Source organism: Peromyscus californicus, unplaced genomic scaffold, assembly GCF_007827085.1.
Source record: "Peromyscus californicus insignis strain IS unplaced genomic scaffold, ASM782708v3 Scaffold_14__1_contigs__length_90479793_seg_2, whole genome shotgun sequence".
NCBI lineage: Eukaryota > Metazoa > Chordata > Mammalia > Rodentia > Cricetidae > Peromyscus > Peromyscus californicus.
Window position 1 is genome coordinate 58,750,840 of NW_026294436.1, and position 21,957 is coordinate 58,772,796.

The 21,957-nt window shown below is 39.4% G+C and overlaps 1 pseudogene; it reads right to left on the bottom strand.

The window, feature by feature from the left end:
• Positions 1-5,286: 5,286 nt before the first annotated feature.
• On the bottom strand, positions 5,287-12,006 carry LOC128109327 (interferon-activable protein 203-like; annotated as a pseudogene).
• Positions 12,007-21,957: the final 9,951 nt, after the last annotated feature.

The following is a 21,957-nucleotide window of genomic DNA, read 5'->3' on the forward strand; positions in this document are numbered from 1 at the left end:
CAATACCTGACACTGCTTGGGTGACCAAGAACCAAAGACTAGATGGCACAGGGACCTAAAGGAAAGCCAAATAATAGATGTCTAAAAAGAAAAAAAAGAAAAGAAAGAAAAGAAATGCAGTGATGAACTGTCTCCTGAAGATTTTCTGCTATACTCATAGATCTGCTATACTCATCATCAGAGAAACATCCTCCTGTAGCAGATGGGAACACATATAGACACTCCACAGCCAGACATTATGCAGAGAATACGAGACATTACAACACTCAGTCCTCCATGTGATGTTTCCATCAGATCCCTCCCCTCAGAGCTCAGGGAACCCTGTGGAAGAGGAGGATTCAGAAAGAGTTTTAAGAGCCATGGGGGATGGAGGCCTTCAAGAAAACAAGATCCTCTAAACCAACCCAAGCAAAGCTCATATGAACTCACGGAGACTGAAGCAACATGCACAGGGCCTCTACAGGCCTACATTAGGTCCTTTGTTTACATTATGGATTCCTGTTTAGTGTTTTTATGGGATTCTTAAGTGTGCAAAGGAATGGATCTCTGATTCTTGTGCCTTCTCTTGGACTTTTCCTTCTGTTTCTTTGTCTTGTCCAAATTGGATGTGATAGTTTTTGTTTTACCTTACTATACTTTATTTTATTGTATTTTTTTTTTAAAAGAATGAAAACCTAGCCAGTAAGGTAAAAGTTAGCAACTGAACTGTCATTTATATCTGCTGGGAGATGGAAAATCAATGGAGCGACACCGGGTATATCAGTCTCTCCAGGGAAGGCCTCATATTCAGGAATAGTTGACTAACACATAAAGGACTCTACAGTTTTTTGTTTGTTTGGTTGGTTTTGCTTTTTTTTTTTGGTGTGTGTGTATGTGCTTTTATTTGGTTACAGTTTGATGGTTTGCTTTATTTTTAGGTATTTTATTTTGTTTTCTTGGTTTTTGGGGTTTTGTTGAGCTTTTTTTTTGAGAAAGAACTTAAAGTTAGGTGGGTAGGGACAGGGAGAGCATCTGATAGGATTTGGGGAAGGGGAGAATGATCAAAATATATTTAAATTTTAAATTGTTTTAAATAATAAAAATATGATATGAAAGAAAAAATAATTCTTGCTGTGATTCCAGTAATGAGCTGGGTTGAGCTCAGGCCTCCAGAGAGATTTCAGTTCATTGGGAGAAAAGTGGGAATCATGTCTGCACACCAGCAAAGAAGATGGTCATCTGGGAGTGGAGGAGGGGAAGGTAGATAGGCTAGGGTGGAAATTTGATTAAGTATAACAATAGGTCCAGATAATACAACTGATTGGAAGAGCTTGCTCTCCAACTTGGCATTGCTAAGATCAGTCGGGGTGCCTGCATGGCTCCATCCTTACTTAAGTTATTTAGTTGTGAGAGATTCCTGAGGAAAAAACATGTGACTGAGAATGTTTGCATTGTAATATGTAAATTTCATTGCTGCACATAAAAATGATATATGGTTAAGTTTTGCTTCTAAGTTTTGTTGTTTTCCCTCTATGGTTTAATAAAACATTTTAATGGATTTAATGTTAAAATTTTTGTAGGAAATGTCCACAGGCTTAGTATATGTATCTATATGTATGAATTCATGTTTATATGTAGCTGAAATAAAGCACTTATTAAACAAACAAACAAAAAAGAGCTTCCATTCAAGTACACCTGAAGTACTCTGCCATAGCACATAGGTTCTTCAAAAGATTCTATTAGTATGCAATATACATGTATTGCTGCTTAAATTTCCATCATTCCCTTACATCTTACCATCAGAAAAACAAAACAGCTGAAACAATTAACCTTCAAGATGGTGCAAACTAACAATAACTGAAATAACACCTTTACCACCTGACAGAAAAGTGTGAAGAGAACATAGAATGGGCTTGCGAAATTGTTAAAACAGCATGTGTTTACATATTATGAATCTGACAACCTTTCTACTGCATATGCCCATTGGTTGTCATGCTGCATAGTGCTGAGATACTGAAAAATTCTATTCCATGTCTAGAGGCATTTTTCACTCATGGTCATTTTTCCTGTCACTATCTTGACTTTCCCCCAGTCACTCACCACAGCCACCAGGTAACCGTGGACTCCCCATCCAAGATAACTACAGCCTCCCTCTTACCCATTTACTCGGGCTACACTTGGAAAGTTTATTAAACATTCTGAAATATGCAAAATGTATTTTTCTTGGCTCATTCTACTGTGGTGGAGGAAGAAAGATGTCTGCCATCTTCCTGAGTGAACCATCCGAATCCAGCTACTGTGGGTTCATTGCGGACTGCAGCAGCCTCCAGTTCTACCTCCGCTCCCCCAGAAGAACCAGCAAGGTTTTTCCCTCTGTTCTTGTGGTTTTCACAGAGGTAGGTATCTACAGAAAGCAGGTAGAACTCACGTTGTTGGAAGTTACTTCAGAGGTGTCAGGATGCTGAGATCTTCTACAGAGTGGGACGCAAGGCTTCTCCCCTCCTCCTCCTCCTCCTCCTCCTCCTCCTCTCCTTTTTCTTCCTCTTTGTAGAGCGTGTTGAGGGGGCAGTTGGTGTGTGTGTGTGTGTGCGTGTGTGTGTGTGTGTGTGTGTGTGTGTGTGTGTAAGAATATAAGCTAATAAATCTCTTGGTATTGGAGAATGTAATCTATAGAAGTTCAAAGGATAGACTACTTCATAGACTGAGACTTCCTGGGTGCCTCAGCCTGTGTTGTTTTGTGGGTAGAGGAGAAGAAACAGCGAGCTCTCCTCCCAGCAGCAGCTTTCATAGCTTTCGATTTCCTCAGATACTGAAACTTAGCAGTTTCTTTCCTGTATCTTTTCATTATGGTGAAAAGTCAGAGACAGTTACACTTCTTGGTTGTTTTTTTTATTTTTCTTACAAGTCTTATAGGTACAAGATTCAAATTTAAAAGCTCCATATCCGCCTTTAATCCCAGCACTCGGGAGGCAGAGCCAGGCGGATCTCTGTGAGTTCGAGGCCAGCCTGGGCTACCAAGTGAGTCCCAGGAAAGGCGCAAAGCTACACAGAGAAACCCTGTCTCGAAAAAACCAAAAAAAAAAAAAAAAAAAAAAAAAAAAAATCTCCATATCCAACCAACTCACAAGTGATTTGCTAGGAGTCTACATTCCTTTGCATGAGATGAGACCTCAGAAGGAAAAGCTGAGTCACAGGCCACTTCTTGCTTTCCTGCTCAGGATGAAGGCCACAGCAGGAGGGGAACTTGGCTGTGTTAGTTGCCAGTGGTGCTTGAATGGGTTTCAAAGAAAATCTGAGATGAAATCACTTGGGGCTTATGCGCTTCAGGCAGCATTCACTCACTTATTAGTTCTCAAACCCTGAACTTTCCAGAGTATAATGTTGTTACAAACCTACAACTCCGACCTCAAGTAAGCAGAAAGCACTTTGGAATCAGCCTTCCTCTTGTCTGTAATTAAGTTGCCCCCTTCCAATGATAAAGGTAATCACTAAGGGAAAAATGACTTTCTTCTGGTCAAGAGAATGGAATCTGATTTCAACCTCTGGTCCTTGGTGGAGACTGACATTCTAATCAGTTCAGAGCACTACATACTGTTGTTGCCTCCCTTAAAATTCATCTCAGACTACAATCTCCTGGCCTAAAGACCATTCTTCCAGCTGAAGACAGACTAAGGAGGAATAATAATCCCTCAATGAAATAACAAACGTACTCATCCTAGAAGTTCCTCCACTCAGGAAGCCACTTTCAGGGCTTCTCCCACATACCACTGCTAAGCTGGCTGACTGATCAAGTTCTAATGTTAAAAATCACACATTCCCCCTTTTCTTGCTTTCTGTCATTTTCTTTCTGATGCTGGTCCAATACCTAAGTGTGCTTAGCAAACATGCCTGCTTTCATGGAGCTTAACTTAGAAAGACAAGACTCTCCCTCTTCATCTTCCCACTTTTTTTAAACTGTGATTTTTTTAAATTGAGATTTACAGCTTGTATGCCTGATGATTTTTCTTTGAAAGTGTAATAAAATTGTCCTTGAACCTCCTTCAGTGTTCATTTCAAAATTCTTTCACTGACATGATTAAGAACTCAAAAGAGAACCCTGATTTCCACGGTAACAGCAATACATATTGAGGAATAAAAACACAAATATTCAGAAGGCAGCTTGACAACAGGTTGTTTACAACAACAACAGCAGAAACTACAGCAGTAGGTCGTGCCCTTTCAGGGCCTATCCCCTCTCCAGCCACAGAAGGGTTTTGAACCGGTGTATAGTACCAGGCATGGATTCCTTCCTGTGTACCAGAACTCAAATACTTTCAAAAAGCCATTGATTAGCCCTATAACATTTGTGTTACTATTATACTGGTTGTTTTAGTGCATGAATAATGGAAAAACTGTACAGGAATTCTACCGGCCTTTGAGTGGAATAATGATAAAGCATAGGTTGGGACTGGAGAGCAAAGTATAACTTTATGTAAACATTAGGGTGACACAAACCAGATCTTACCTGCTACATACAGGTAGATTTGGCACTGTTATTCAATCTTCATGGCATAGCATGCAGGGAATATGTGAGTAAACGAAAATTCATGTTTATTGCACTTACTGGTCTCTGTACCTAACCATTATGGACAAGACGTAGATCTCTGGTATCTTAGTCTATTTTGGTTTTTTATACCACAAATTCTCAGACAGCATAGTTGACAAGAAACAGAAATTTATTCTTAAAGTTCTGGAGGTTGGGAAACCATTTGATGATGCTTTGTTGCTGTATACATGTGTTAACAATGGTTGGGAGCTGGGTAGAGTGTTTTTCAAGTTGTTGACATCTTTATTAAATGAAGCAAAAGCTCACATGGATTGCAAATAGCAGGAAAACCTTAGTCAAAGCCAAGCAACAGGACCGATGGGAAAGCAATGTGCTGTCAGGAGGAATAATGGGCTGTATTTGTGAAGATATTCAAATGTCCCAATTTTTGTTTGGGAATTACTTAAAAGTAATTTTAAGTATTTTCAATTAAAAGTAATTTTAAGTGACTTTAAAGTATTTTAAAGAATAATAAAGAAAAAGATGCCATGAAATTAACAGAGAATGTGTATGTGTGTGCGCATGTGTTGGGGGGGTGATACCATAAGAGTTAGAGGCAGGAAAGTGTTAGGTGGAAGTGATGAAAATACAGTAGTCATATAGAATTCACAAAACAATAAAACAATAAAAAAGCATAGGTAAAGATGCCATTTCCTGTAATTAAGAGCTGGTTTATGTGCCTTTTATTTCTACATGATGTATATGATTTCTTTTTCCTGTACTTAAGTCTTTATGAACATCCTTTCAGTGGTGTCCAGGTTTTCAGAAGGAGGACTCTTGTGAAGTTTCCATAACTGAATCATAGCTGAGGTGTCTAGTACCAGCCCTGATGATCCTGAAGAAAAACACAAAGGATAAAGTTAGATAAGTTGTGAAGTAGTTGGCCATAAATGTCCATCTTTATTCATGATGTCACCAGGACTCATTTATGTCTCTTTTCTTGTTCTTGCCTATCTCCTTGGATTTTACCCATGGGATCAGCTTTCTTCCCTTGCTTTGGACTATGAAACTATTCACCCTTCCACAGCTTGAGTACAGCTAGAGCAGCAGGGCGTGCCACTGAGCCATAGGACAGTTCCTAAGGCAAGTGTTGCGTGGGAGGCTCTCATTGGGCTGGGGCGTGGGAAGAAGGTACAGAAAGCGTACCTGTGTGGGGAATGTCTGAATGATGGTGCTTAGAACTAGGGAGACGGAACTTTTTTGAGAAATGAAAGAAGTTGTTAGGAGCAGATATTCTTGCTATTCACTGCTGGTATAGTACAGACTCAAAAGAGCTTAGAGCCAGATCGCATATGATTATCTTCACAATGAATGAACTAATCACGAAGCTTCATAGATAATAAAATAATTTAAATGAATATTGGTGGATTGAATGGCCATTCAAGATACATTATATGACTTTTAAAGCATATAGATATGTATCATGTGATTCAATCTTGTAGGAAAATGCTGTATATGTGCAACAAAAGACAAAATTCAAAGGAAGAGATACTGCATTTGAGACAGATTTCATATCCTTAAAGGTTTTATTTTAGTTTTTTTTTTTTTTGTATGTGGCTACTTCCTTACATTTTAAAAGATGGTGTTATCAGCTCAATTCAAAATAAATGAAAAAATAATTGGTGGTTGATTCTGATTGGCCATGTGTTTTTTACATCCCTTTTACCTGAAGATAACACTTTCTTTGTGCATGGAGGGAAAAACAGAAATGACAGCCAAAATAAAAGAGAGATAAATGAATGGCTAATTGTAGTCCTGGAAAAGCAGAGTTGGTTAGGTGCTCAAGAAATCACAGATTCTAGTACACGAGAATTAAAATGAACTGAGGGCATGATCTCAAAGTATACATTTAATCAAAATCAGTGATTTAGTTAAATAAAGGAATATATATCATCCAGTAAATCGTCACTTGTATGGTGTTGCTGGAAGTACTTGCAGATCCTGGAGACAACAGAAAGATGCTAGAGGCACTGGAATGTATGGTAGGAGGGTAAGTTAAATGTGCCCTGAAAGAATGGACTGCACAGTCTGAGTGTCATGGAATAGGGATCTAGATCAATTGGTAGAATGCTTGAGTAATATTAAAAAAAAAAACAATCAAGACTCATTTATGCATCTAGCTAGGTTCAAGTCTTTTAAATTGTCATGTTATAATTCTGGCTAAATAAAACTATCACACAAACAAGAAACATTTGTATATAAAGTGACAAATATATTTAGGGTTTCTAAACATACTTTTCTAAATGTTCAAGAGGTTAAAAATTTGAGATTCTAAATTTTGCTTCAAAAGTAACAGGTAAGTTACTCAAAAAACACTTGCAAATTCCTGGCTTCTTTGTATATTGATGATCCCTTGTGGTTCAAGTCTGATAAAATACAAAGCTTAGAAAATAGCCTTACGAGACTGCTGTCATTCAAAGCAACATTATTATTAATAATAATAATCCTTTTCTTCAAGGATTATGCATGTTTATAATTATATTAGGAGTACTATTCAGGAACACAAGTAGTTAGATATGCCCAAGAGCTGCATATTCCAAATAATGCCACTGTAATTGTTAAAAATCATTACATGTTGGTCACTTAGAGAGTCCTGATACATTGTTATTATGCAATAAAAGAACCAGACTTTGCAAACTGTGGCCTGTGTCTCAAAATATATACCTGATGAATCATCATATTAATTAAATTAACAAATGAGAATTTAGATGAGAAGACTTTTGTTCAAGATTATGATTATTGCGTGTTTATTAAGAAGGCATCTGAGTGGGAACTGGAAGTTGTTGCTTTTGATGAGGGAATAGCTGGGAGGGTTTGCTGGAGCTTCAGGGGGGTCTGTACTGGTATCTGATATGGTTAAAAACTCATTCATGACCTCAAATTGTCTGTTTGTAGTACTATCACTAGAATTTTTGGTTGAGTTCTTTCTTTTCTGAATGAAAAAAGACTTAAATACCTTATGTCTGGATTATGGTTTTTAGTCACACAGAACAATATGTCTTTTTCCTTTCTATCTTTTTGTAGAGAATCTTTACTTTTTTCTCTGGATGGCAGCATAGTCTCAGATGCTCATACCATTTACCCTCCAGCTACCCTAGCCTTAGTATGTACCTACTTATTAGAATTATGTTTTCATACTTCACATCCATGGGCATCATTTGGCATTTTCAAATACTTATGTCATTACATTGTGCTCTCACCTGGTCCTTTCCCCAGTGACTTCTCCTTGTTCCTGTATTTCTCTGGCTGGTTCCCTTCATTGCTCAAACTTACCCTCACTTCTGCTTTCTTAACACATATATTACATCTCTAGTTATCCCCTTCCTTAAAATTTCTTCCTCCTCTTTCATGATCTCTTTTCTAGTTTTATGAACACACACACACACACACACACACACACACACACACACACACACACACATACTTCTCTATCACCAGTTAAAATCTAGAGAACACTTCCATGTCTAGGGATAAAGAATGGGGTCTATGGGTGTTGCACACTGACTTCAGATAACTCTATCATGTACAACTTCTAGGATATTGTGGTTATAGTTTACTAAAATTGTTTCTTTCTAATCAAGATAATGTACAACTTGTTTACAGATAAGTGTTCTCTAGCCTCATAAATCCGCAGCAATGATAGAACTGTTTCTTTGACCTTTTATGAGAGATGGTTAGAAGAAACACAGAATCTTAGAACTAACATCAACAACAGCATCCATGGGAAAATTAAAAACGGGCAGTGCTTTTCTGTAGGAACTCTGTCTTCAGACTTCATCTCCTGTTATCCCACTGATGGTGAGGACACTCTGGGTAAGAGTGTAGCTCAGATCTTGAGTTAGAAGTCACAGACAGCAGTGATTTAATCTCTACTCCTACATCCTCTTCTGTAGAGTTGTACAAGCTTTCTCTTGCTCATCACCCCAGTTAACGGCTTCAAAGCTGCAGGTTACAGGTAACCACAGCTATTATCATATCAGGACACAGTAAACAGGGTGAGATGAAAAGGAATAAAAAAGGGGGGCGGTTATGATAGGAGTTGATGGTTATAGGTGTGACTTGGCTCATTTACCTCTCTTCTCACCTGGGGCAGCCCACTTTTCATATGATCTTACTGTCTAGCAGGGAGAAAGCTAATCCTGAATTAATTACAATAAGGTAAATGCTGTGATGAAAGACTAGACTCTTGTCTGCTCTTCTCAGGAGGGTGTTTCAGTGCGGATCAGCCTGAGGATCTGCCGGCCTGGTGCCTCACTGTTGAGTATATATGTTGGTTGGTGAAGTGGCAGGGGTGATGAGTTTGAAAACAGGGGAAGAACATGTGCCAAGACAGCGCTGAGAGGACGATAAAACAGTGGAACTAGCCTTATAAGCTTCATCACAAGCAACAGAAAAAGGGCTTAGAAGAAATCGGATAGTAGGGATGGACACACTCTTGTTCATCTCTGCCTGTCTACTCCAGCCATACCCTACTCTGGGTCAAAACAAGAAAGAATACTGGTGAGGTCAGAAACCAACCTCCTAAATGCATACTCTCCTAAGAGCAAACGCTCTGTACTATACACTAAGATCTTGGTACATGCACTTAATAACTTAATGATTGATTTAATCTTATGATGAAGAAGGTGGAACAAGGGATTAGTAAAAAGCTCTTCCAAGGTGATGGTTATTCTGGCGATATGCTTTGGGGCAACACTAGCATTGGGAAGAGGATGGTGCCTTAGAGGATCCACTGGGGAGTGGTGGGATCTCACAAGGAGTCCGGGGACAGTCCTCCTCTTTCTTTTTGATGGCTGAAGGTTTCATAGTAAGCTGCTTCTCCTGGGTAAGCTTCATTTTCTTGGAGCGTCCAGGTGTTGCGAGCTCATTTCTCCATTTCTGAAAGACTTGTTTGTTGTTTTCTCTGAGTAATGCTGATTTTCATTTTTGTTTGTTGGAGGTGAACTCAGGGCCCTGTGCTTTCGTGCTTCACCCCCAACCATTAGTATAGTTTTTAAATATTCGATAACACAATATTTTTAATACCAAGAGAGCTCACTTGTTCTTATTATATTAAAGTTATATTTATGTCATTGGGACTCAATCCTCTTAAAAGACGGCCAGAGGTGAGCTCAGGGTCACCTTATACAGGAGCAGAGCCATTTCATTTATGTCTCTCTGTTCATCTCTTTGGTGACAGAAGAGCAAAAGGCCTACATTTAGAAAGTCCTAGTTTGGAGAATTTTATTTTTATTTATTTATTTTTAAGACAGGGTCTTACTCTGTAGCCTTGGGTGGCCTGGAACTTGCTATGTAGACCAGGCTCAGTTTAAGTTTAAATCTTTTAACCAACTTTAGAAAGCCATGTTATTGAACTGATTATCACCATAGTAAGTACTTTTTAAAGACATGCAACCATTTTGTGTTTCCACCACTGGGAATTACATTGCTCTGAAGTAGTTCTAAAACAAAACAGATAACCAGAAATCATCAATTTGCTGATGCTAAACCACATTTCCACTAGTTCCTTGGACTAGGTAAAACACTAATTATTCTCAAAAAGGACAAAAGGGAAAGGAAGAACCAGAGTAGAAGAAGCTTTTCCCTTGAAAGCTGGACCATTTCACCTGTGATGACCAGGTCTCTGAGGTTGATCCTGGTTTCAGGTCTTCATTCATGAAGGTCATAGGTTGGGAAGTACTGACTTTAGCTGGCTTTTGTTGGGCCCATGCAGTATTTCGTTTTCCTTTCTTTGTCCTTTGAACTGATACAGTAAAGAGAGCACAGTGAACCAGGAAGCTGTTACTAGAAGAGTGGAAGTTGATTCTACTGTTTCCTCTCAACTCCTCCTTGTGTCTCAGTGTACTTGCCTACCTCTGCTGCAGAAGCCCAACACAGCCACAAGGTGGCTAAAAGTACCAATCCAGGGACAAGCAGTGCCTCAGGAGTGTCTTTGCTTTTCCCAGGCACCGTGGACAGCCTTCCTGTCATGGGGATTTCTGTGGACATCCATCAAGCCTTGCTCCAACCCTCTTATTGTACATTCTGCATTTAAGATTCTAAGGTTTCTATGATGATAATGGTATGTCCTCTTCTGCAGAAGATCATTCCAAATTACAGCAACAGAGAAAGAAATTATGATTTAATTTGTGATGTGGCAAAGTGGTGATATTTGACTTTGACTTCTTACCTTTTTTGTTATTGTCATTTTTGCTTTTTGGTACAGGGTCTGTGTAGCCCAGGCTGGTCTCAAAATGCAGCTCTCCCTGCTCTAGCCTCCCGAGTGCAGGTACCACAGGTGTGTACCACTGTGCTTAATTTTATCATGTTTCTTATATTCACTGACTTTATAAAAGGAGCTTGGTCATATCTCTGAGGTACAAGTTTACTTCTTATTAATAAATATTGTCACACATTTATTAGCAGGGTTAGTATTAATATTGGAGCAAATATATTAATTAAGCATGAGTATTACTTCTTTAATTTTCAGTGAAATGTTCTCTAAATTAATTTTTTTTGTTTGTTTTTTGAGACAGGGTTTCTCTGTGTAGTTTTGTGCCTTTCCTGGAACTCACTTGGTAGCCCAGGCTGGCCTCGAATTCACAGAGATCCGCCTGCCTCTGCCTCCCGGTGCTGGGATTAAAGGCATGCGCCACCATCGCCCAGCCTCTAAATTAATTTTTATTTTTAAGTATTTAATATAACATTAATTTATTTTAATTTGCTTTTCCCTCTCATTTTCCACCTTTAATTTTTTTAGATTTTCTTTTTATGATTTTCTGTGTATAAGTGTTTTGCCTGCATGTATATCTGTATATCACATGCATGCCTGAGGCCTAAGGAGGTGGTGAAACACAATGTGGGTGCTGGGAATCAAACCTGGGTCCTTTGAAAGAACAAGTGCTCTTAATAACTAAACCAACTCCTCAGCCCACAACATTAATTTCTTATTTGATAACTTCACATGTGTATGTAATTCATTCTGGATCAATTAAGTTTTTAATTTTACTTTATCATTTTCCAATGTGTCTATTGCGTTGGGATCTATAATCTCATTCAACAGATTCTGCTTTAAAAAATTTCAACCCTCCTGAAGACACCAATGTTAAATCCATTAGAATTATTGTAAGAAAGAAGTTCTTGAGGATGAACTTGCTGGGGAGGGTTGAGAAGGGGTGGCACCCAGGATATTCTTCTGTTACCTTTTGTCTTCTCTGTTTTAAGGTTTTTAGCAAGGTCTTCAAGTTTTTTAATGAATTGGCACACTTCTATCAGTTTGTTTAGTCCAGCATCTTTTGGGAATATGTCCTCCATCAGGTCAGCCATCTGAATTCTGTCATAATCGTCTTGCATTGTTTTAGTTAGTTTTAACTCTTTTCTTAATAAGACCTTGATTGTCCTAAACTTGTGTCATCCACATCCTCTAGTCCTTTTAGAAGAACAATTTTCTTGTATTCACTCATTATCTCTCAAATTGTGGATGGGCCTAAAAGACAAAAAATGGATACAGGATTACACACATATACAGACAACTCCAAAAATAGAATATTCCTGTGTGAGTGAATGACCCATTCCATAGTGTGTGTTTGTGTGTGTGTGTGTGTGTGTGTGTGTGTGTGTGTGTGTGTGTGTGAGAGAGAGAGAGAGAGAGAGAGAGAGAGAGAGAGAGAGAGAGAGAGAGAGAGAGAGTGAAAAAGAGAGTTAAGTACAAAATGCGGCGCTGTGAAAAATAAGTGGAACTGATCAATTAATTAACAAATCTAGAAAGTCTTCCCTGTTAATGTCTGACTTAAGTCTGTCATGGTTTGTGGTGGAAAATAGTGTGGAAATCAGCACTCACTGCAGCCGTCAGACTTGTGATGTTAAAATCCTGGGTCCTCCTTTTATTCCTTATTGGTACTGACACCTGCTGCTGCATGTATGCTTGACTCTTCCTGTACCAAGGCTGAAGTGCCTTGTGTGCAAAGAGCCTGCATTTTCTCATCACATATAGGAACGATGGTTGACTGCAGCCCTATGGCCCTTGCTCTCTTCCTAGTTCTTAAACAGTTCTCATTATAATCTTGCATGCCATAGTATTTGCACCCTGTTCTCTGTGTCTTCTGTGCCCCTATGGCTGTCACTTTGCTGAACATCTGTGTATTTTCTAGCGTCAAGTCACAACATTTACCAGGTGGAATTATGTCAATAGTTATTTGTTTTTCCTCCTTTCAGGCTTGATTTCCTTGGATGATTTTATTTGTTCATAGAGACAGTTTTCTATCTACAAGTCATGCTTAAACCCTGCTAAAGTCCTATATCGATTGCAAAATACAGCAGGTTTAAAATTTGAACGATTTGACCTATTTTGTGACTTCTGACAACACAAGAATACCCAAAATATAATTGGATGTGAGATGACAAGAGACTGTATATACATTTTATGAATCTGACCTACACCTCAGCATCCATGTTTTGTTGTAGAAATACTATTGCTTTAGGTCCTGGCATAATAATTGCATTCAGAATATACAGGAGTGGAGCTGTCAAATTTTGGATTATTCAGCTCCACTGATATAAAGAGGTGTCTGAGCTAAACATGATTCAAATCTAGTTTATTTCACCTAGGGAAAAAGTGGCACTGCATAGGAAATCCTCCATAATATTCTGATACTCAGATCCCCAGTAGTTTTTAATGGTGAGAACCACATAGAAACAGCCACTGGAACTACAGGAAAGAAAGCAGTGAGTAAAGCTGAGAAGGACTTCAAACCGAAGGTTGAGCAGACTGAAAATCAAGCCTTGTTAGCTGTGCCTCTGCTTCAAAAGTGCAGCCCTGGTCAAAGGCAGGGGAAACAGGAAGAATGTCAACGTGGCTGACAGACAGAGGAGAGAGGACATAGAATGTACTGACTTATTTATCTTAAAATGTAACGAGGAAATACCATAAGGTGAAGGGGACATAATGAAAACTAAACAAAACCTCCCAAATCAGTATTCTCAGTCTATGCATGAAAGAACTAGCCAGCCACTAAAATTTAAAATTTAGTTTTTATTACCTTTCAAAGACATGCACTTAAGTGTTGTTTGCAAAACATTCCTTAATGTTGGAATAATTTAAAAATAAATTACTTTACACAGTAACTAAAGAAAAGCCAGGCCAGTTGTGGTTAAATAGAACTCAGGGAAAGTTTTTATAAACCTATCACAAAATTAAATGAGAGTTGCACTTTATATAAAAAAGACACTATTTTGGCCTATAGATTTATTCAATAAAATAGTGCATTGTGTTTCCTACTGCTCATGTTCATTCACCACTGAAAAATAGTGTCCTGGATTGTATTTTTCACATATGTGCATGCATGTACACACACCCACTCACAAATATGCACTGTGGACATTCCATTTGTGTGTGAGGGAGCACATACAAACTGCACTCCGAAAGAAACACAAGAAAAAACACACTGATTCATGATTGATTTAGCATTGTGCCTCTCAATGGTCAAAGTGAAAACAGCTGCAAAGATTTAGGAAGTTTTGCAATTTAACTAATAAACTTGGGAAGATTCCTTTAATATGGTAACAGCCCTCAAATCAGGATTTAAAATGTTCTGTTCAAGTATACAGGCTATACCAGAGGGCTATACCAGAGGACACAGGCAGCCTGTAAAATATTTCACAAGTAGGTAGTAGAAATCTATTTGAAATTAACGCCAACTCTTCCCCATATCTTACTGTAAGAAAATAAACACACTAACAACTAACCAAAACAGTGAACTTTCCAGTTGACAAAATTCTCTTGCAGTGATCAAAATGCTGCTTTATACCAGGAGTAAAAGGGAGCAGAGCAGGTTGTTAAATGTGCTTATAAAATCATTAAAACACTATTTGTTTGAGTAGATGTATTTGCTGATCTGAGATATTTTATATTGCACATACACATCACCTCTCATGCTGTGTAATATTGGGATACTAGAGAGTGCAATCTAGGTCTAGATATATATATTTCATTAAATACTATTTCATGGTAATTCTTTCATGTCACTATCCTATCATTTACCCTATCAATCACCACAGTCAACGAGTTCCTTCTCACTCTCCAGCCAAGAAAACAAAAGCCTTCTTCTCACTTTCCATTTACTAATATTTATGCTTAGAAAGTTATTTTATAGCCTGGAGAAGATGGCTCAGTGATGAAAAGCATGGGATGTTCTTCCAGAGGTCCTGGTTCAATTGCCAGCAACACATGGTGGCTCACAATCATCTGTAATGGGATCTGAGGCCCTCTTCTGGCACACAGGTCTATATGCAAATAGAGTAGACTTCTATAAAAATAAATAAATCTCAAAAAAGGTATTCTACTTTCTGCAGTGATCATCCTGCCCCAGTAAGGGTGAAATAAAGATGTCTGCCATCTTCCCTAGTGAAGCATCAGAACCTAGCTGCTGGGGCCTCACCGCCTTGAGAGCAGCTGGCACCAGCCCTGCTCCCTCCACTCTCCTCTGAAGGAAGCAGCACTGGTTTCCCCTGTGCCCTGGTGGATTCCACAGAGCTCTCAACTCCACATAGGGGGCAGGACTCATCTTCTTAGAGATTTCTTCAACAGTATCCAGATCCTAGTTCATCTGCAAGGCTAGGAACAGGGAAGTTTTATTTGAGTAAGAAGATAAATCTCTCAGCGATTGGACAGGGATGTTGAAAGGAAATGCAAGGAACATGAAGTATTTTTAAAGATGGGAAGAATGACTTTAGTTAGAGTCATTTCACGTCTCTTGAAGTTGAGCGACCTTGGATGCCTTGCACTCTCCTATTCCTTGGAGAGGAGGGTTGCAAAAGTGAGGCCTCCTCCCATTATTCTTAGCTTTCGATTTCCCCCATTTAGCAAGATTGGGTTGTGTCCTAACTGTATACAATTTACTCACCATGAAAGTCAAAGGTCTGCTGTACTCAGTTATTTCTCTTACATGTCTTCATAGGTGGATGTTCCAACCTTAGCCCTTCATGTCCAACAGCCTTATCCATGGATCACTGAGAATCACATTCCTCTGAATAAAGGTATCATTTGAAAGGTCAAGTATGAGCCACTCAGACAATTCTCCTCTTCTCTACTCAGATTAGAGGTGGCAGGAGGAGAATTCAGCAGGTGTCTATTGCCACCAAGAACTGAATGTGTGAATCCTGGGTAAAAGAAGATATGTAGTGCAGTTACTTTTGGTTTAAGAACTTACTAAAGTGTTCTCTCATTTATTAATAGTTCTCCCAGCCACACACCCCCCAAAAAAGAAACTGAGAAGGATTTCATCACACACTTGCAAATTTCATGATGGGTAAATGGGAAGGAATTAGCTGCCCTCTAGACAAGAGCTAAACTTCTTTCCTTTAGTGATTAAGTTAATGATTCCTTAGCACTTTTGCACTATATATGGTATTTATGCATAAACCCAGCAGGTATAGTGGGCCTATGTAATAACATCATGGACGCCTTGACAACTGTGGCAAAGCTCTAAGGTGTTAGTAACATCAGGGACCTGAAATGACCATTATATCATAGTATTTTTGGATCAAGGAGAGTGAGGAATCTCTAGTATCTCATGTAATTTGAGACACAGAACAAATGGTGCCAGACAGTGGATGGTGGTGAGCTTGCCCTAGCTGATCGGCAAGCAGGATCATGTTCTTGGGGTGTTATTATTCAGCACTTTATCTGAATGGGCACATAGGCATTCAAGAAGGTTTTAAAAAGCTGGTCATTGGCAGCTCTTGTGCCCTCTGATTTTGACAGAGAGAATGTAGCAGGCAGGCAGGTGCAGCTACAAATCTTTTCCTCTAATGCTGCAGTTTGCTTACAAGTCTTGGCCATCAGGGCTCTATAGCTCTGGTGTAGACAGATCTATGCCATTCATACCCTTTGCCTTCCAACTGTTACAACTCTTGAAGGCTTAGGAACTCAGCATTCACTTGGCCTAGAATTATAGCTTCATGGAGAGATTAGATTTTGGGAGTTTTCAGTCTTTGATAGCAGCCAGTGTTAACAATTCTAGGTTTAGGATAACTGAGAACCTTGGTTCCAAAAGCTCAGCAGCCTTCAGGAAGTCTTTCTATGCCCAGAACCTGTGGTTTCTCTCCTCTAGCTCCCTATGCCTTTGATACTTAATCATCTTCTCCACTTCTGCCATCCTGCTGTTTCTGGTTGAGACCACTGTCCTTATACTGTTCAGCTGCCCCTCAGGAAGCCTGCAGCCTGGCCAGGTTCATCTTGCCCTCTGATGTCTACATGTCACTGCTGCTCTGCCACATGTGCCTTTGCTGTCATGCTGCTACTTCCCTGATTCCTTTTTCTTTTCCCTTTTTGGTACTTATTGGCTTTTAAAAATAATGTTTTATCTACCCGAGACGTCAACCACTTCCTGAAACTTGAAGACCAGCCCCCAGCTCCCATCCGGCCCAGAGCTCCCATCTGGCCCAGAGAGCTCCCATCCAGCCCAGAGCGCTCCCATTCAGCCCAGAGAGTTCCCATCTGAACCAGAGTGCTCCGATCTGGCTCAGAGAGCTCTCATACGGCCCAGAGAAAGAGAGAGCTCTCATTGGACAAAGAGCCATCATTGGACCAAGAGTAAACTCAGGAGACAGGGAATCTGCCAGCCCTGATTAGACCAAGAGTGGTTTTCTGAGAAGTAGAATCTGCCACCTCTCATTGGACCAAAAGAGGCTTCCTGAAACGCTGAATCTGTCTGCTCTGACTGGACCAAGAGCCCTGATAAGACCAAGAACAAATCTGCGAGTCACAGAATCAACTAGCTTGAGTTGACCCAAGAGCAGCTCGCTGAGACACAGAAGCTGCCTGCTCCAATCAGATCAAGAGCTAAGATGGCCACCTGAGACACAGACACAGCAAACACACAGTGGACCAACAGCAACTCACTCAGACACAGGCACCTCTTATACCTATTAGACGAGGAGATGGGCAGACGTCAAGGCAGAAGTACATAACAACATAAAAAGCAATACAGCATCACCAGAACCTAGCCCTCCCCCAACAGCAAGACCTGAACATCACAAGGTGGAAGAAGCAGAAGAAAGCAACCTTAAGAATAGCATCAAGAAGATGCTAGAGGCCTTTCAAGAAAAAAATAAAAAATGAAATTGAGGAAAAGATAAACAAAGAAGTGGAGGAAATCAATAAAGAAAATGAGGAAAAAGTCAAAAAAAATGGGAAGAAATGTATAAAGAACTAGAGGAAAAGACAAATAAAAAAGCAGAAGAAAACAATAAAACTCTTAAAGAAAACCATGAAAAAGCAATGAAACAGGTGAGGGAAACAGTTCAAGACCTGAAAAGGGAAATAGAAACAATGAAGAAGACACAAATGGAGGGAATGCTGGAAATAGAAAACCTGAGTAAATGAACAGGAAACACAGATGCAAGCATAACCAACAGAATACAAGAGATGGAAGAGAGGATCTCTAGTGTAGAGGATACAATAGAGGAAATGGATTTGTCAGTCAAAGAAAATAACAATGCCAAAAAAGTCATAACACAAAATGTCCAAGAAATCTGGGACACCATGAAAAGACCAAACCTACGAATAATAGGGATAGAGGAAGGAGAAGAATACCAACTCAAAAGCACAGAAAATATATTCAAGAAGATCATAGAAGAAAACTTTCCCAACTTAAAGAAGGAAATGCCTATGAAGATACAAGAAGCCTATAGAACACCAAACAGACTAGACCCCCCAAAATCCCCTCACCACATAATAATTAAACAGCTAAATGTACAGAATAAAGAAAAAATATTAAGAGCAGCAAAGTAAAAAAGCCAAGTGACTTATAAAGGTAAACCCATCAGAATAATACCTGATTTCTCATTGGAGACTTTGAAAGCCAGAAGGACCTGGACAGATGTAATGCAGACGCTAAGAGACCATGGATGCCAGCCTAGACTAATATACCCAGCAAAACTTTCAATCATCATAGACGGAGTGAACAAGACATTCCAAGACAAAACCAGATTTAAACAATACTTATCCACAAACCCAGCCCTACAGAAAGCACTAGAAGGAAAATTCCAACCTAAGGAAGTTAGATACACCCACTAAAACACAGGCAATAGATAACACCACAGCAGTAAACCTCAAAGAAGAGAAGTACACATACACTACCACAATTTTGTACTCCTACCAAAAGTGGAGGAGTGTTCCCCTTGCTCCACATCCTCTCCAACATAAGCTGTCTTCAGTGTTTTTGATCTTAGCCATTCTGACAGGTGTGAGATAGTATGTGGTCGATTTTAGAGAAGGTTCCATGGGGTGCTGAGAAGAAGGTATATTCTCTTTTATTAGGGTGGAATGTTCTGTAGATATATATTAAGTCCATTTGAGTCATAATGTCTGTTAGGTCCCTTATTTCTCTATTAAGTTTCTGTCTGGCAGACCTGTCCATTGGTGAGAGTGGGGTGTTGAAGCTGTCCACTACTAGTATATGGGGTTTGATGTGCGATTTAAGCTTTAGTAATGTTTCTTTTACAAATGTGAGTGCCATTGTATTTGAGGCATAAATATTCAGAATTGAGACTTCATCTTGTCAGATTTTCCCTGTGATAAATATGAAATGTCCTTCCCAATCTCTTTTAATTGATTTTAGTTTGAAGTCTATTTTTATTAGATATTAGGATAGCTACACAAGCTTGCTTCTTTATTCTATTTTATTGGAAAGTCTTTTCCCAGTTTTTTATTCTGAGGTAGTGTCTGTCTTTGAACTTGAGGTGTGTTTCTTGTATGCAGCAGGATGGATCTTGTTTTTGTATCCGTTCTGTTAGCCTGTGTCTTTTTATAGGTGAATTGAGACCATTGATATTAATGGATATTAATGACCAGTGATTGTTAGTTCCTGTTTTTTTTTTTTTGGTGGTAGTATTGTATGTTTCCCTTCTTTGGTATTTGTTGGTATGGGACTATCTATTGCCTGTGTTTTAATGGGCGTATCTAGCTTCCTTAGGTTGGAATTTTCCCTCTAGTGCTTTCTGTAGGGCTAGATTTGTTGAAAGATATTGTTTAAATCTGGTTTTATCATGGAATACTTTGTTTACTCCGTCTATGTTGAATGATAGTTTTGCTGGGCATAATAGTGGGTTGACATCCATGATCTCTTAGTGTCTGCTTAACGTCTGTCCAGGACCTTCTGGCTTTTAGAGTCTCCATTGAGAAATCAGGTGTTATTCTTATGGGTCTGCCTTTATATGTTCCTTGGCCTTTCTCCTTTACAGCTCTTAATATTTCTTCTTTATTCTGTATATTTAGTGGTTTGATTATTATGTGGTGAGGGGACTTAATCTTTGGACCCACTCTATTTGGTGTTATGTAACCTTGTATCTTTGTAGGCATTTCCTTCTTTAGGTTGAGAATGCTTTCTTCTATGATTTTGTTGAATATATTTTCTATGCCTTTGAGTTGGTATTCTTCTCCTTCTTCTATCTCTATTATTCTTAGATTTGGTCTTTTCATGGTGTCCCAAATTTCCTGGACATTTTGGGTCATAACTTTGTTGGGTTTAGTGTTTTCTTTGACTGATGAATCTATTTCCTCTATTGTATCTTCAACGCCGGAGATCTGGTCTTTCATTTCTTGCATTCTGTTGGTTATGCTTGCATCTATAGTTCCTGTTCATTTACTCAGATTTTCCACTTCCAGCATTCCTTCAGTTTGTATCTTCTTTATTGTCTCGCTTTCAGTTTTCAAATCTTGAATTGTTTCCCTCACTTGTTTAATTGCTTTCTCTTGGCTTTCTTTAAGGGATTTACTGATTTTTTTCCCAATTTTTGTTTGACTTTTCCTCGATTTCTTTAAGATAATTTTTCATTTCCTCTTTAAAGATCTCTATCATCTTCTTAAGGTCATTTTTAAGGTGGATTTCTTCTGTTTCTTCTGTGTTGGGATGTTCAGGTCTTGCTGATGTAGGTTTTGATGGAGCCATACTGGTTTTTATGTTGTTGACTATTTTTGCACTGGTATCTACCCATCTCTTTCTCCACTTGGTGCAAGCAGTGTCTGTGTCTGAGGGAGCCTCTCTTGGTCTGATGGATAGTCTTGGTTAGTGAGACCTCTTGGTCTAATAGGTGCTGATTGACTCATTGTCTCAGGGAGCAGCTCTTAGTCCAATTGGCACTTGTGAGCTCTGTCTCAGGGAGTAGGGCAATCTCAGCAGATGGGTGGGTTGGGAGGGGTTGGGCTTATGGATTATAGGGTCTGGTGGGGGATGGTGGTAGTGTGACCTGTCTGCAGGAGGTCTGCCTGCCAACTGGCCTGAAACTGGGACTGCAATGGGTGGTGGTGTAGGGGTGCAAGGCTGTGCCCCTGGGCCCAAAGCCTAGGGGCTGGTGTGTTGGGGTAGGAGGATAAAGACTCACTTCTTAGTTCAATCAGGCACTGCCAGGCTCTGTCTCAGGGAACAGTTGCAGTCTCAGAGGGTGGGTAGGATTTGGGGGAGGTGGGGTTTTTGAGTTACAAGGTTTGGTGGGGGACGGTGGTAGTCTGACCAGTCTGCAGGTGGCCTGCCTATTGGCTTGAGCCTGTGACTGCAATGGGTGGTGGTGTGGTGGTGCAGGGTTGTGCCCCTGGGCCCCACCTAGACAAAGACTCACATCTTAATCCAGTTGGGCACTGGCAGGCTCTGTCTCCGAATTCCTCACTCTTAACACCCATAATTTGTTAATTCTTTGCTCAAATATTAAACTCTATAATACAGTCATAATTACTCAGTGAAAAACGTCTGAAGACTTGCCAGGTCCTCAGCACACTACTTTTGGAAACTGCACTCAAGGCTGAATTCAACCTTCTCCTGTGTATTATTAATGTTTGGTTTTTCTGGGCAGGACACAGTCTGTTTGTTCTTGAACAAACTTTGTCCTTAAACATCACACTTGAAGCCTGTATTCCATAGTTTTATCTGCAGATCACTAATAGTTTATTTTAGAGCAACTTCAAATGGTTTAAAGATATTCCCAAGGAATCACTGCTTTATCAAAAACAATTTTTAAGTTTTATATATAAAACTTATAGATTAAGAGTTATAGAAGTTTAGATACAAAATATGGAATTTAGATAATACAAAAATGTATAAAGAATATAAGAAAGCACCATTTCCTAGATATAATAGCAGGCAGGGCGGTGGTGGCACACACCTTTCATCCCAGCGCTTGGAAGGCAGAGGCAAGCAGATCTCTAAGTTCCAGGACAGCTTGGTCTACAAAGTGATTTCCAGGATAGCAAGGACTAAACAGAGAAATCCCCTCTTGAAAAAGCAAGCAACCAACCAACCAACCAAACAAACAAACAAAAGCTGGCTTTCATAGGTACGGTATTTCAACAGGTCATATATACATTTAACTTCTGGACTTGGATCTTATCTCCGTAAACAGTATCCTTGGCATCCAGATTG